Raw genomic sequence first — 12,163 nt, forward strand, 5'->3', positions numbered from 1 at the left:
CTCTCGTATACTTTAAATCACCCCTAGATCACTTATAATAGTGAATACAATGTAAGTGCTGTGTAAATGTTTGTTACTCTGTATCTTTAAATTTGTATTATTCTTTGTTTTATTGCTATTTTTAAATTTATGCTTTCAAATATTTTTGATCTGTGGTTGGTTGAATTTGCAGATGTGGAACTAGAGGATATGGAGAGCCTAACTTCTTTCCTTTTTTTCTTTTTTTTTGAGATGGAGTATCACTGTGTCACCAGACTAGAGTGCAGCGCTGCGATCTTGGCTCACTGCAACTTCCGCCTCAAGGTTTCAAGTGATTCTCCTGCCTCAGCCTCCCGAGTAGCTGGGACTACAGGCGCCCGCCACCATGCCCAGCTAATTTTTGTATTTTTAGTAGAGATGGGGTTTCACCATGTGGGCCAGGATAGTCTCCATCTCTTGACTTCACGATTCACCTGTCTCTGCCTCCCAGAGTGCTGAGATTACATTTGTGAGCCACCGTGGCCTACCTTATTTCTACAGCATTTACATAGATTTGGATCAGTCCATTCCAACTCATCCTGCTGACTGAGTTACCCATGCTTATCTTGTCATCATCCCACACTCTATACTTGCCCACATACAGACACACACAGTGGTGTATAACCACTGCATTTGGTGTTGTGACAGTCTCTGGCTTATTGGTTGATTTTGAATTATATTATTTTTTAAAACTAGTATACAATATGTTCATTTTCTAAATGTAGCACTTTATGGAATTTTATTATGTAAAACACGTGTATGTCAGTGAAAATATTAAGGTCTTATGAAGCCAAAGTTGGAATTTAAAAGGTCTATATATGAATCTGTCATTGTACTTTTAGACAATAAAGGTGAAGGCTGGGTACAGTGGCTCACACCTGTAATCCAACCACTTTGGGAGGCCAAGGCAGGGGGATCGCTTGAGCCTGGGGGTTCAAGATCAGATATTATTTCACCATATCTAATTGTCTTATCTCAATGTGTCATTTATAGTTCAAAAAACTGTGACTCAAACAGACTGTAGTTTTTTTGTAGTGTCATTTTCCAACAGTTGAAATAAGAGTTTAACCTGGGTTCTTTGATGTCAAAGCTGGGACTCTAATCACTATGATCCAAGATGTTTACAATAGCCCTACAGAAATTCCAATTAGTTAACAGATATGCCATTTATAATTTTATACAATGTAGACAAAACTATCTGATACTAAAAATGTGGAAAAACAAGTGACTATTAGTTATAACCTAAGATTGCAAGTGAATAATAGATAACTTTTATTTTGATGTTTTTAAAACTTCCAATAATTTTTATTTTTTCATGTTATGATACTCCTACCAAACATGTCTGAGCTAAACAAACTTGATTCTTTTATCTGTCAATATTAGTCATAAATTAAATGTGGGAAAAGTCAAATATATGAATTATTGCCTCTAAATACATCAGCCAATTTAAATTTCATAATATGCCATTTCAGTTGTACATTTAATAAAATATGCTTGAAAATCTAAATTCACATAAGAGATAAATTTGGGAATGAATTACATCATAATGACTTCAAAATATCCCTAAAAGTGCTTTTTAAAGAAAAGAATAATTCAGTTCACTGGGTATATATTTACATTTTATTAATATGTTGACAAAAGTCTAGTGCTTTGAAAACTAAAATCCACAGAGTTGATTTTTGAGTATGAATGGTGATAAAACATAAAAAAGTTATGAAAATAATACTTGGGCAAAGTTCCAGCAAAATTAATTTTCAGTAGCTTAATGGTAAGAAACTTGGTTGTGATAAATAGATGGTGCCTATACTCCACATCTGTGGGAGCTGGAGAGAGGTAGTTGCTTACTCGGTTAACCTTATTCAAATACACTAATCATGAGAAATGAACAACACCAAAGACGTCTCAAAGACTATGTACTTTTGAAACTTCTCGTCGGTTAGCTCATGGATTTTTTTTTTTGCTAGATCTGTTAGATCAGGTTTCCCACGAGGGTCGCAAGGGCATGTCAAGGACGATGAAGAGGTGTAGAGGAGTGAAGAGGGATTGCTGCCTTGTAGCTCCCCTCTCTCTAGGTAAATGGCACTTTTCACCAACAGTATTTTTAGCCTGGTATGAGGTTCTCTGCAATTGAGTAGCTTAGGCTGTGAAATTAAATTAAATTGAACAAGAACCAAACGTTGCAGATTGGCATCTTATTCAAACTTGGTCCAAAGATATGATAGTTTGTTTGATTATTATAAGCATTTATTTTTATTGGGTTTATCATTTGTAGGGGAATATCCGTGGCTAGCGAATAATCTCTGTAGTTTCCTAATACCTTATTTTACTTGCTAACTCCTGAATTCTTTAACCAAAAAGCCCTGAATTGGATGATTTTGAAGATCCCTTTGAAATCGAAATTCTAGGTTCATATGCCATAGATACAGCATGCCTGGTACAGAATTGTGAACTCATAGCAACCACAGCTGCAGAACTGCTGGAATACTCCACTTACTAGGATGTAATTTTCATCAGGGTCTAGACCAAATGCTGCCATTGCACAGGACATCATACCACAAATGGGACCAAAGCAATGCATCTAGTTCCTCAACGTTGATTAGAGATTCTGAAGTAAACCAGACATGGCTCATTCTCTACTTGCCTTCAACAGTGCCAGAATTCCAAGACTCTGCAGAGGTCAGTCATGACTCAGGCTGTTCTCATGCTGTAGTGCACAACCTGTGAGGTGACTCAGTATCCCACTTCCCCCTTCTTGCTGAAGTCCTTTAGCAGTGGACTCTGGAACACCAATTTTTTGAGACAGAGTCTTGCTCTGTCGCTCTGGCTGGAGTGCAGTGCTGCAGTCTCAGCTTATTGCAACCTCTACCTCCCAAGTTCAAGTGATTCTCCTGCCTCAGCCTCCTGAATAGCTGGGACTACAGGGGCGCACCACCACGCCTGGCTAATTTTTGTATTTTTAGTAGAGATGGGGCCTCACCATGTTGACCAGACTGGTTTCAAACTCCTGACTTCAGGTGATCTGCCTGCCTTGGCCTCCCAAAGTGCTGGGATTACTGGTATGAGCCACCGCGTCCGGCCTTGAAACGCCAGATTTTTGACCTGCACATTTCTTTATATTTTAAATCTGGTCTTTGAGTATTGCATTTTCCTTAGCCTTCCTGCCCTACTCAGGCACGTTTTTTCCTACAGCTATCTGAAATATGGCTCATTTTTCTCTGTGAAGGCCCATCCCCTACAAAGTTGCTCCCAGGTGCAGCCACAGACACCCAGCTGCAGCTCCAGACCCCAGGATCCCTGTGCTCTCGGGGGCCCAGGAAGCCCCTTGGCCCTACAGGCTTGAAAGTGCCTGCTCCCATTCCCTAGCCTCTCCTTGCTCCCAGTGGCTGCTCTGGGATGGAGCAAAGTTGTGGCTGAGCCCAGGCGCCATCGTGACCTGGCCTGGTGTGCACGCACTTGGGGTGGTGCTGACACCTCAGCCCCCTACCGCCTCGGCTCCCTCCGGACTTTGGGCACCAACGATCATGGGAGGAAGGCTGAGGGGATGTTCAGGGCGGCTCGGCACAGGCCTGCAGACGACCCTCAGCATGAACAGCCTGGACGCGGTGGATGGCATGTTGATGGCACCAGGAGATAGACAGGCTCCTGAGTGGAAAGGGTTGGGTTCCACGTGAAATCCCACCTTCAAACCAGGCATGGCCTGAAGACTGGAGGCTGGGCTGTCAGTTTTGGGTGGAGTCTGTGACCCAGAGTGAGAACTTACCGTGCTTTCTCCGGGCCGCCCGTGGCCACTCATGGACCAATCAGCACACACGTCCTCCCTCCTAAGCCCACAAAAACCCCAGATCTGCCAGACTAGGACAGACGTTGGGACTACTGGCTGTGGAAAGGTGCTACCCCCTACAGGTCTCCTCTCCACCGAGAGCTGGACACTTGCTGGGCAACCTGCCTGCAGAGAGGACCTCCCCAGTGTGGGTCTCCTCTCCACTGAGAGCTGGGCTCTCCTTGGGATGAGCCGCCTGCGGAAAGGAGCTACCAACTGTGGGTTTCCTCTGAGCGTCCTGTCACTCACTAAAGCTGCTGTCTGTCTTGCTCGCCCTCTAGTTGTCTGCATACCTCATTCTTCCTGGATGCAGGACAAGAACTCGGGACCAGTGGATAGCGGGACTGAAAGCGCTGTAATGCAAACAGGGCTGAAGCACGCTTCCCCATCCTCCCCTCACCACGTTGTGGGTGACAAGGAGAGAAGAGCTGTGGCCTTTTGGGGATTCTAGACCCAGGGGTTCCCTGAGCCAGGGGTGTGACACCCTTTTTGGGGCTCTGTGGTTCCTGGCATTTCCAGGGTTCCGGCACCACTACGTTCCCCTCAACCAGACATGGGTGCCCTCAGTGGAAGCTGCTTGCGGTACATCTGATCCAGCCACAGTCTTGCACGAAGCCAGTGCCTGTGCCGGCCCCTGGACCTGTCTGCCGCACCGCAGTAACTGGCGTGCCTGGCTGTGTGCAGTGGCCAGAGCCCATGCTTGCATGCTCACACACCCCTTGCCACTCTGCACCTGGCTTGCCCTTGGCAGGCGTGGGATCCAGGCTGGCAGAGTGAACTGAGCATAGCCTGCTAGGCTAAGTGGGCGGAACAAACCCAGTGGGCTTGAGCAAGAACTCGGGCAAAGGCGCCGCCGGCCACAGAGGTTTCCAGCTGGAAAAGTGACACCCTAAGGATTCTGAGACACTATTGGATTAGGGTCTAACTTTTATGACCTCATTTTTAGTTCCCAAAAGGTCTCATCTTCAAATACGTTAAGACTAATGAGGCCTTCAGTATATAAATTTGACAGGGGCTTGGGGGTAGGGCGGGGGGATACAGATTAGTCTGTAACACTGGGTCATTATCTTTTTATACAATACCCTCAATTTTCTTTTATTATTTTTTAAAAACTCATCCCAGTGCTCATACATATGTCTCAGCTACTGCTGGTTCCTTTTCTAACTAAACTTTAAATATTGATTATTCATAGGAAGTGCTCCTAGTTGCTCTTCTTTTTTGCAGTCTCTTACTAGATGATCTCTGTAAGGGTAAACACAAATTAAAACTAAGAGGCTTAATTTTTCCCTGTTGAGAATAAGGGAATAGAATTCTTTCCCCTTTCTTTTCTTATAGAATTACTTTAGAAAACTTGTATTTGCATTTCTTTGAAATGTATGTAAATATTTTTAAAAGCTAAATGAACCTCTTGCCAGTTTTAAGACAGAAGAAAGTCTTTACCAAGAACCTGGAAAACATCTCTTTGGAATGTAAATATTCAAGGAAGATAGTGGCTCCATCTCCTAGGTTCTGTGGGAGGGCAGGACCTAACTTCAGCTAAAGCTTGGCCCTAAGCTGCAAAACTACTGTCTATTATAAAGATATGAGAAGTGTATCTTCCTTTATATAAAGCCAACTAACATGGATAGTAACCCCAGTTGCTAGGTGAAATGCTGTGTGTGACAAATACTGCTGCCAAGTTTTGACTTGAGGACTAATCATTCTTTATCTTGAAGGCATGAATGTCATGAGTTGTGTCTACTTGGCTACATAAAGGGCTAAGATTTCCTTCCACCTTTGCCATTTCTTAGCAAATTGCCTGGGAAGTATATCACATTCTGGTTTAATACTTATTCAATAATAACATTGTTTTCTGCTATCTTTGTGGAGAGGTTATCAGTATGGGAGGAGAATTGGTTTTCAATTATATTTTTCTAATATCTCATTCATATTTTTTGCTGGCTCCCAAATTTGATCTCTGGCCGAGGCCTCTTCTCTAGGTCAGATTCTCTAGATTTCCACGTGGATGTCTTGCAGTCATTTCAATTAAAAAAATTAAAAAAAAAAAAACCTCAAAATACAATCCCCAATGTTGTCTTCTACACATTGTCATCACCAAGTTTCTCCCATTTCAATGTAATGTGCAACTGTTGAATGGCTCCTGCAAACACTGTATTGACTTTTTTTCTTATTACACACCGGCTTTCTTTCTTTTTTTTTTTAATTTTTTATTGTAGCAATGTGTCAGCAAAACCTCTTGATTGTATTTCCATTAAAGACCAATGTAATTTCAATGTAGATCTTGATGTTGTCATCTTTTCTGGTCTTACTAGTCTAGCATCCTATAATTTTGTGATGGGAATATTGTAATACTGCTTATCTTTCTTTGTTGATTTTAACCTCTCTCTAAACCACACTCCACACCATAACAACACATTTTCTTAACAAGTAAGATGTTTCGGTCTATGTCTCTTAACACTACAGTCTATCTGCAAAATGTATTTGAACATAGGGCAGTTTTGTAATTTTTTGTGATTTTTCATTGAGCTATTAACATTTCCATTCACTCATTAATTCATACCAAAATATTTATTAAGAAAGGACTGTGTGCCAACAAGGTAACTACCTTTACTTGGAATACTAATTGATAAATATAACAGTAAGACATACAATTAATTTATTTTCTTTGTGAAGTTATTTGATAAAATTAGAATTGATTTACCACCTACATGGTCAAATGTAATGCTGTTAATGAAAGTCAGGGCATTCCATACAATACCGACTTGTTTATTAAGCATTAATCAGAGCTGTGGCAGATGTGACCAAGAGGATGCCCTGTACTGGACCACTCACTGTATAATTAAATGTTCCTCTCTCATAGTGCTCTCCAAACATTACAGAGATGCTTTTTTTCTCTAATGAAAATAATTGTTTCTTTATAGTAAGTAGTCTACTGCTAAAAATTCTGTGATATTTCCAGAAAACACATATTATGAAAAACTAGAAATTGAATCAGAAGCATAAACTAGCCCATTAGCTGTACTCTCAGGATTCACAGACTTTTTGAGGGTCAAAGGGAAATAGGTAGTAAAATCACTGTTATCTCCCTGACAGGGTTAAGGTGTTTGAATATGTTCCATGAAAAATTGAAATAAGAGAAGTAAAATAAAAATTCATGAATAACATTGTTTTTAGGCAGCACCTGTTGGTTTTCAGGCATTTATCTAGGCATCTCCAAAATTCGTGGTGCATCAGTGAATAAAATCCTCCTTCTCACTCTTCCCTATCCTACACATCTGGGCATGGCAAAATATAATATAAATATAGCATAATGATAAGTAAATTGTGGTGTTATGTTATGAAAACATGACTAACAGAGAACCGTAAGGTGGATATAAGGTACACAAGTCAGGGTGCCAGGTGGGGACTGCTAACAGTATTAAATAAGGTGTTCAGGGGAGGTTTTCTTGTAAGAGGATTTGAAGAGAGTTGAATGAATTGAGAATTTTAGCCAATGGGATATCTGGGGCAATGAGATACCTGCAGAGGGGCCAGATAGAAAAAAGGCCCTAGGATGGGAGCCTGATTAGTGTGTTTGAGGCACTGCATGGAGGCCAGTTGGCCTAAAGTAGAGTGAGCGAGAGAGGAGTAGTAGGTGGGAAGAGGAAGTAAGAATGGCAGCAGGGAGCCAGATTACCTATGGCCGTATGTGTCGTCAGGCCATTGTGAAGACTTGGCCTCTAATTCTGTATACGATGGGGACTCATTATAGGGAACTGAGCAGAAAAGCGCATTGTCTCACTTATATTAAAACAATCACTTGGCCAGGCCTGGTGGCTCACGCCTGTAATCCCAACATTTTGGAAGGCCAAGGCAGGTGGATCACCTGAGGTCAGGAGTTCAAGACCAGCCCAGCCAACACGGTGAAACCCAGTCTCTACTAAAATATATAAAACTTAGCTGGATGTGGTGGCAGACACCTGTAATCTCAGCTACTCAGGAGGCTAAGGCAGGAGAATTGCTGGAACCCGGGAGGCTGAGGTTGCAGTGAGCCAAGATCACACCATTGCACTCCAGCCTGGGCTGACAACAGTGAGACTCTGTCTCAAAACAATAGCAACAGTCACTTTATCTGCAGTGATAACTTTAGGGATGAGAAAAAGAAGAAAGGCAATATGTTAGAGGTTACTGCAATAATAGAAATAATCAGTGATAATGGAGATAGACAGGAACTAAAAGTGGATTTGGTAGGCATGCTTGGTTTCTGGACATCCTGTGAAGATCAAGGCCCCTGATTTGCTTTTAGACTGGCTACATATTGTTAGAGAAACAGAATGACTCCAAGGTTTTGGCCTATGTAATTGGAAGATTTGAGTTGTTATCTACTGAGAAGGGAAGTCACAGATGGAGTAGTTTTGTGTGTGTGGTTTTATATTGTGTTTAGTAGAGAGGGTATCAGAAGTTCAGTTCAGTATTTCTTATATTGAAGGCAACTTTGGGATATTTATGTTAATGCAGAAGTGGATAGGCAGATGGGGAACTTCATGTCTGCAGTTTGGGAGATAGGTCTGGGCAAGGTATGGAAATTTGGGAGTTATCAGCTCATAGGTGGTATTTTAAATGATGAAACTAGTTGATAGCAATTGAATTAATATAGGTAAAAAGGTAAACAGAACTAAGGATGAAGCTTTGGGGTGCTCCAATATATAGAGTTCCAGACAACAGAGGAGAAATAGTGAAGAAAATTGTAAAGAAATATAGTAGGAGGAAAACCAGCCAAGTAGGTTGTTTGAAGTACTTTTCAGTGTAATCAATAATTGTTGTGGGAAATCAGGGACCCTGAACGGAGGGACTGGCTGAAGCCATGGCAGAAGAACATAAATTGTGAAGATTTCATGGACATTTATTAGTTCCCCAAATTAATACTTTTATAATTTCTTACGCCTGTCTTTACTGCAGTCTTGGAACATAAATTGTGAAGATTTCATGGACACTTATCACTTCCCCAATCAATACCCTTGTGATTTCCTACGCCTGTCTTTAATCTCTTAATCCCATCATCTTCGTAAGCTGAGGAAGATGTATGTCGCCTCAGGACCCTGTGATGATTGTGTTAACTGAACAAATTGTTTGTAGAGCATATGTGTTTGAATAATATGAAATCTGGGCACCTTGAAAAAAGTACAGGATAACAGCGATGTTCAGGGAACAAGGGCGATCACCTTAAACTCTGACTGCCAGTGAGCCGGGCGGAACAGAGCCATATTTCTCTTCTTTCAAAAGCAAATAGGAGACATATCGCCGAATTCTTCTTCTCAGCAAGGAACATCCCTGAGAAAAAGAATGTGCCTCTGAGGGTAGGCCTCTAAAATGGCCGCTTTAGGGATGGCTGTCTTTTATGGTCGAAGACAAAGGGATGAAATAAGCCCCAGTCTCCTGTACCACTCCCAGGCTTATTAGGACAAGGAAATTCCCACCTAATAAATTTTGGTCAGACCGGTTGTCTGCTCTCAAACCCTGTCTCCTGATAAGACGTTATCAATGACAATGCGTGCCCGAAACTTCATTAGCAATTTTAATTTCGCCCCATCCTGTGGTCCTGTGATCTCGCCCTGCCTCCATTTGCTTTCTGATATTTTATTATCTTGTGAAGCATGTGATCTCTGTGATCCACATCCTATTCGTCCACTCCCTCCCCTTTTGAAAATCACTAGTAAAAATTTGCTGGTTTTACGGCTCAGGGGGCATCGTGGAAACTGCTGACATGTAATGTCTCCCCCAGATACCCAGCTTTAAAATTTCTCTGTTTTATACTCTTTCCCTTTATTTATCAGACCAGCTGATGCTTAGGGAAATAGAAAAGAACCCACATTGAATATCGGGGGTGGGGTTTCCCCCAATAAAAAATAACTTTTTTTTAGACTGATATGAAGGGATGAGGGCTGAATTAAGTCTCCATCAGTCTGACAGAGTGTGATGGAGAGGAAGGACTTGTGGCCTAAGTAGCTGCCAGTGGCTCCACACTTCAGCACTCACAAAGACCACATACCTTAAAGCTCTGCTGTCGCCATCCTGACATGCTTAATAATTCATTAGTTATTCAATTAGTATTTAAGAATAATTCAATAAATCATATTTTAACATGCCCTTCCATTTTAATTTTACATTGGACCCCATATATAATGGGATTGGAGTATCTGATGATAGGGAATGTTGGGGAACTTTGTTCTATTTTTACATTATGCTTTAAGTATGTGATGCATGATACAGAAGCAACTTATTTGGAGATCATTTGGAAAAAATCATAGATCTTTTTCTGATTAAATTCTCTCCTCCCTGCCATTTCTTACAGTAGAGTTTCATAATCTTTTCCAAAGAAAAATAGAATTTCTAATTGCTAAAAGACTTTACATTATATGCATAATTCTGCCAATTGCTTTCCAGATGGTAGATGTGTCTAATATTTGCTTTAAAAATAGATATATTTGGATTAAAATCTTTTTTCTCTTTTTTAATATTTGTGAATTTGAAAAAATTATATAACATCTTTGAATTTCATTAACTTCATCCAAACAGTAAAATGTATAATATCTTTCTTCAGAGAATATAAATAATAAATTTAAACTCCTGACACACACTAAGTACTCATTAAATGGTAGCTATTATGATGATTTCTTACAGTAAATTGTTCCATGCCTTCATTTTCTCTCTTCTGAAACTCAAAAAATTCTATATACCTACCTTAAATTTGGGGAATTAAAGAGATAATGCATAATTTTATTTACTTGTATAGCAAAACAACTTATTTTTGAATAGGTAATCCATGCTTACTGTATAAAAACTGGTATTATAAAAACCAGTTTTTGGTAATAATGGTATTATAAAATAATGGTATTATAAAAACTGTTGTATTGTGAAAGTTTCTATCCTCCAGTCTTTTAGCTCCCCTCCCAGAATTTAACCACTTAACATATTCCTCTGTATCCATCAGGATTCTTTTTGCCTTTCAAAAATGGTAACATACAGTACACACTCCTGTTCACCTTGATTTTTTTTTAACCTTGGCTTAGATATTATACCTTTATCAATATATATAGAGATTCCTCCTTTTTTTTTTTCCTCTAAATAGAGACTGTCTATCAAGGTGACCCTCCAAGAAGCATGGACCAAACAGTACATGTTTAGGGGCTAACCACAGAGAATGAACTATTCACTTGTAAATACAAGCAAGAGATACCTAACAATAAGTAGGTTCTCCAAAGACCTCATAGGTGGTATTTAAAATGATGAAACTAGTTCCCAGGAGACCCTGTGAGAAACTTAGCAATAAACACTATCAGATATACAGAGGAGGATGCCAGTTGTCAAATAAAACATATATGTATATTTTTTGCTCTTCCCTTCTACCTGTTTTGGTCCTGGAAAGGCCAAAGTTTATGGGTAGCAAGAGTGTAAATTAGCACAAGAACAAGACAAAAACAATTAAACCAGCCAATAAACTCCCCATCTTTAACATGTTTGGTAGTCAGTAAGTCAAAGCTCTGAGAAGGGAGAATAGCCATGACTTTGAAAAAGTTTAAAGCTTAGTTCTTGTTATGCGCTGAATTGTGTCCCCCTAAAATTCACATGTTGAAGACTTAACCCCCAGTAGTAGAATAGCCAGTAAGCCCCAGCACAACTGTATTTGGAGATAGGGTCTTATAAAGATAATTAAGATTAAATGAACTTTTTAGGGGGAACCCTAATTTATAGGACTGCTCTCCTTATGAGAGGAGGAGATTAGAACACAGTCACGGGGGAGTGTTATGTGAAGGCAGAGAAACAATGGCCATCTACAAGCCAAGGAGAAACAACCCTGCTGACACTTTCATCTTGGACTGTTAACCCCCACACTTGTGAGAAAACACTACACATATTGGTTACTAACCCACGGATATTTTGCTGTGTAAAGTGGCAAGGAAATTAACAGGACTTATTTTAACTTCACCCCAAAGCCAAAAGAACCAGTATCACAAAACACAAAAGAGAAAAGGAAAAAAAAAAAACAGCAAAGACACTTGAAAATGATATCTCATGAATCCTGCCTATTCAGAACATTGGTTTGCACATAGATTCACTTCGGGAGAATTGAAATTTTATGATACTTTTCTTAACGTATCCCCTGCCATTATTTCAAGTTATCTTTTTGCCTCTTAGTGATATTAAAAATGTCTTCATGTAGATTCTGGCTAGTTTTAAAATTTAAGTTTAGTTTTATATATTATGCATAAATCTAGTCTTTTCTTCCATAATATCTATATGGAAGTTTATTTTATATACAGGAAAGATATTGGTACATTAATTTCG

Source organism: Macaca fascicularis, chromosome 5, assembly GCF_037993035.2.
Source record: "Macaca fascicularis isolate 582-1 chromosome 5, T2T-MFA8v1.1".
Taxonomy (NCBI): Eukaryota; Metazoa; Chordata; class Mammalia; order Primates; family Cercopithecidae; genus Macaca; species Macaca fascicularis.